Raw genomic sequence first — 5422 nt, forward strand, 5'->3', positions numbered from 1 at the left:
TCTACATTTATAGAATGATAAAACAGGAGTAAAAAAATAAATCTGCAAAACTGATTTAAGTTTTATCTACCTTATACAAATACACTCCTGTTAGTTCTCTTATGATATGCCTTTTTGGAAAACATTGATGATCCCCTTATAAAATAAATACTGGACATTCTACAAAAACAGACAAAGGACTCACTACAAAAAAGGAGAGTCCTTTATAAGGACCTTTTCACAAATGATAACTAACTTAATATTTAACAGTATTCCCATATTGCCCCTTCAAGAATGCAGCAACAACTTAGAAGAGGTGGTAGAAAGAATTAAGAGATAAATTATGGGAAAGATGGCTGAGAGCGATGATGAATGATAGGGCTGAGAAGTGCTGTGTGATGGGCATGATTCAGCTAAGACACTCATAGACTCTAGACCATGTGTATACGTCACACATAAAACTAAATCACTAAACACTCAGTCCTACATAGCGGGGGGCGGGGGGTCTTATTGAGCTTCTGATCACCTAGGGGAACTAATAACAGTCATGGTCTACTGGACCAAAAGAAGCAACTGGATTCAGTGATGTAGTCACTGCTGAGCTTGTCACAATTCCAGGGATAGAAGCACACCATAAACATGCTACTGGCCTTGATTAAACCCAGTGAGTCATGAGACAAGAACAAAAAAACAAAACAAAAATAGTAACTTACAATTAAGAATTTGTTACAGAGTCTTCTCCCAATGAGCTCCAGAGATTTAGTGCACTAAGTGATCAAGGTGAAATAAGGTTATTGCATCAATTAGAAAAGGCATCAGTGCAGAACTTGTGAGCATAACCAACCAGTGACTGGTCCAGGTTGAGATCCATCCGGAAGAGGGAACTCTCCCCTAATACTTCCTGGAGGGCTGGAATCTCAAGCTGGAGATCCCAGAGACCTAGGAGAAAACCAAAAACAACTGGGATTTTCTTTTTAAGTCTGTGAAATGAATCCTAATGACATTCTACTATACTCCCTCTACTTGTAGACAGCAGCCTACCGTAATCATCATCAGAGAGGTTTCATCCAGCAATTTATGGAAACAGATGGAGAGACTCAGCCAAACGTTAGGCAGAGTCCAGGGAATCCTGCAATGGAGGCTGAGAAAGGACTAGAGAGGTCGAGAACACCACAAGAAAACCCACAGAATCAACTAACCTGCTCTCATAGGGGCAAACAGGGACTGGATCGGCAATTAGGGACCCTGAGCGGGTCTGAGCTAGGGCCTCCGCACACGTGTTATGATTGTGTAGCTTGGTCTTCCTGCGGAACTCCCTACAGTGGAAGCCAAGGACTGTCTCTGATTCTTTTGCCTGCTTTTGGAACCCTTTTCCTCCTACTGGGTTAACTTTAAAAAAAAAAAAAAAAAAAAAAGAAAGAAAAGATATCACATCAAATATCTCTTCCAGCCTGGATGGAAAGGACTTACTTATGCAGTGTAATAAGTGCAGACCTGACTTTGGAGGAGACCTATGTCCGTGCTCTGTGTCTCAAGAAAGTAGGTTCCTGAGTTGAGGAATAAGGCCCCAAGCACTGGAGTGGACCACCTGACACTTTATAAGCCATTTACATAGAACCAGCCTTTTCTGTATTTGTTCATGGCTGGCTTTTCTTGAGAATGCTCTGTTTCTTGCATGAAACCCAGGTGTGATGGGATTCTGGTTTTTCTCTTCCGTTTGCAATATTTCAGAGATGACATTTTTGGGTTCGTCGTTACTATCTCAAATTTGTTCTACCTTCTTCTGAGAATATATCTGCATGGACTTCAGAAAAGCTGGAGGGTCCTCATCTCTAATCATCCCAACAATTCTAGAAACCTAGTCTGAACTCAAAACTTCTCAACATTTCTATTTGCTCTTGTCAATAATATTTTTTTACATTGAGAATTTTTTTAACTTGTCTGTGATCTTTGAATTTCCCTTGCTGTGCTTTCTTACATTACAGAAATATTGATGGCTTTACCTTCAGTAAAACAGAAAACAAGGTAAGACAATTTTAAAATATTCCTTTTGTTATTATTGTTTGCTTCATTACCCCCTACTTTACAAAATTTACAAAATTTCACACATTTTACTTCACTCACAAAAGAGTCCCTTCGTTATTCAGTATAATTTGGATTTAAACAATTCCTGTTTTAGACAGACAGAAAAGTTTTAAATCTTCAAAAACGAATTTTGTTTGGGGGATACCTCTATGTTATTTCCAAAATTAATACAAAAATTTACATCTCCTTATTCAGTAAAAAAGAAGTCAGCTGATTGATCTAAACCATTGGATGTCTGTGATGTTATTGATGATGAAAACATTAAACTAACAATGTATAGATGCAGCAATGAATCTGTTCTAGTTGCTTTTATTTCCAACCACAGCACAACATCCTGATGACTTTTTAAATATGGCTGGATACACTATTTGGAACCTAACCACATCTACTAATCACAGTTTAGTTAGATTAACTTGATGCTCTCAAATTCTAGAAGATGAAGACATGATAAACAGGCACAGAAAACTGTGTCAAGGCAATGTCACACTGAGATGTCCCCCTACCTTGGAATAATTATAGATCTATTGTCTCATTTTAGGATCTTCAAAGATTTGAGGGTTTACAATATTTATTGCTACGAACCTCCACTCTGTAATGGCAACAGAATTCAGGGTGTTTTGTCCACTGGACATGGAGCTGTAGTTATTGGATGGAGAATGTTAAAATAGCCTGAACTTAATAAAACATACATGCTTAAAAATATTTATGTTCAAACATAGAACATAGAGAGGAAGTATTATTTTAGAAACTAAGAGACTCAAGAGACTATACCTTAGTCTCTTAAGTGTGTATACCTTAGTCTCTCTTAGTGTGTCTTAAGAGACTATACCTTAAGAATGCATGGCCCAATTAAATGTGACCTTTCAAAGCATCCCTTGGCATAATCAGTTGCTGTGTTAGTTGTCCTGTGGTTGACCAATACCTGAGCAAATCAGCATCAGGAAAGAAGGGTTTGTCTTCATTCACATGCCAAGGACACAGTCGATTGTGGGAAAGTCCTGGCACTTGGCGTTTACTGCAGCTGCTCTCACTGTGTCTGCAGCCAGAAATAGACACCGATGAATGGCATTACTCATTGCCCTCTCTCGTTTATATTCAGTACAGGACTCCAGGCCATGGAATGGTGCCTCCCACATTTAAGGTCAATTTTCTCACTTTAATTAATCTAATCTAGAAAATCCACCAAGGCATGCCCAGAGGTTTGTGTTCATGGTGGTTCTAAACCCCATCAGATTGATAATCAAGACTAACCGTCACAGATGGGGCTGGAAAAAATACTGAACAACATTCATGCATTTTTGTGACAGGAAGTAGGTAAGCAGTATTACAAAGTGAGTCCTATTTGGGGTCCAATCGGATTCCCATTTCCCTTCAGACAGTAACATAGAATGGCATTTGGTTATGAACATAAAATCTCGTGGAACCACATTTCTCCCAAGTCTCATCATCCTTTCCCTCTACCATTATCATTAATAATATTTGGCATATGGGAAAAGAACAATTTTATTGTAAAAAAAAAAAACCTTCAATACTATTATCATTATCTAATTTCCTCTATAATATGACCATTCATTTTCTCAGACTGCAATCTGATCTAATACAAAAATAATAAGACAAGTGAATGTATTAGTCACAATCAGAGTCACAATTATTTGGATGTTAAAAATCAATATTTCCTAAAGTTAGAACTAGCTGCTCCATGTGATATTATTGCTAGAAAATAAATTTTATGATTAAAAAAGGGATAAAAAATTAGTCATTTTAAATATTCAAGCATCTCTATTTCATGGAGTTATAAATGACTATAGACACAGGAAGGCACAATCATTATAGTCTAGTGAAAGACCATAATGATAAACACAGATTAATTACTTAATTAAAATGCTCATTTTCAATATCTTTATTCTTTAGGTTATGAATTATTCTTTGGTCTTAATAATTCTATTTTTATCTAAATGTAAATTGTATGTTACATGTAGAGGATGGAAAGAAAGAAAACTCAGACTCAGATTCTTATAGTTTACAACAGTACAATGCAGGGACTTTTTTAATGTTTCAATTAAGTTTATTTGAGTATCAATGAGCTCAGGAGGAATGTTTATGGCTTGCAAAACTGGCGCCATAACTTTAAACATCATATAACAATGACCAAATAAGCCCCACAAGGCTGTCACCAAGTCTTCTCATCTCCATCATAGCCTAAGAACACATAATCACATTACATACCCAAAACATGCTTTTTGAAATAAATCTCGTTGATGTTACATTATCCAGCACCTCTAGATAATTCTCTTAGAAGGTGGTACTTCAAGATGATGTGCCACATAGTAACTAATGGGAACATGAAGAAGCATGGAACTTCAAACAATACATACATACATACATACATACATACGTACATACTATTAAGCATTTTAACATTAATGTTGGTAAAAAAATGTTGACAAAACAGAGTACATTGGGGGCATATGAAGTCAAGAACTATCAAGCCCAGTCCAAGTAACATACTTCGTTCAACAGGACATCAAGTCCTATCAGGACTGAGCACATCATCGTCCCCTGGAGCCGGGCAAGGCAGCGTCACCAGGGCAAAATGATAAAAACAACAACAAGAAAGAAAAAAAACCCACAGGCAACAGAGTCCATGTTAGATAGCCCCTCTTCTGTTACTAGGGAACCCACGTGAAGATAAATCTGCCCATACGCTATGCATGTGTGTGGCGCCTAGCTCGAGTCCAAGCGATCAAATGGTTGACACAAAGTCAGCTATTAAAAGGTAACCTGACCATAGCTCTGACCAGTGTTGAGACAAATTGTGAAACTAAACATCTTGACTGTGACACTCTATCAATTAATACATTGAAAATACATGTGATCGACAGAGTCAGATAGGAGCAATCAGGATGCTGAAAGGTCCTCACTACTCAGAAATGCTAATCAACAGATCATGCAAGCTCCAATTATCATTTTCTTTTCTTTTTTTATGAGTTTATGCAAGTTACATCTCTGTTATAGGCCCCTCCCTCTTCTCCTTCTAGTCCCACCCTCCCTCAGCATTCCCTGTACCCTATTCTGAAGAATAGGGGACCCTCCTACCCATACATCCCAGTCATCTGTTCGAATGAGGACTGAGTTTGCCTTCTTCCCCCGTGGTCTGGTAGGGGAGTCCTGTCAGTGAGAAGTGATAAAAAAGCAGGCAAGATGTCCATGTTGGAGATATTTCCTACTCCCCTAAGTAGTGGGCCAACATGAAGCCTAAGATGTCAGTCTGATTTATCTTCTTGGGGTCTGTGCATTGTAGTATGTCTATCCTATACTATATGACTAAAATCCACTTATAAGTGAGTATATACCATCT

The 5422-nt window shown here is 37.8% G+C and overlaps 1 non-coding gene across 1 annotated transcript; it reads right to left on the minus strand.

The window, feature by feature from the left end:
- Positions 1-4947: 4947 nt before the first annotated feature.
- Positions 4948-5077, minus strand: LOC132651425 (U8 small nucleolar RNA). The gene has a single exon (XR_009589097.1). It is a non-coding gene; the product is annotated as a U8 small nucleolar RNA (small nucleolar RNA).
- Positions 5078-5422: the final 345 nt, after the last annotated feature.

This window comes from Meriones unguiculatus, chromosome 1 (genome assembly GCF_030254825.1).
Source record: "Meriones unguiculatus strain TT.TT164.6M chromosome 1, Bangor_MerUng_6.1, whole genome shotgun sequence".
NCBI classification, from domain to species: Eukaryota; Metazoa; Chordata; class Mammalia; order Rodentia; family Muridae; genus Meriones; species Meriones unguiculatus.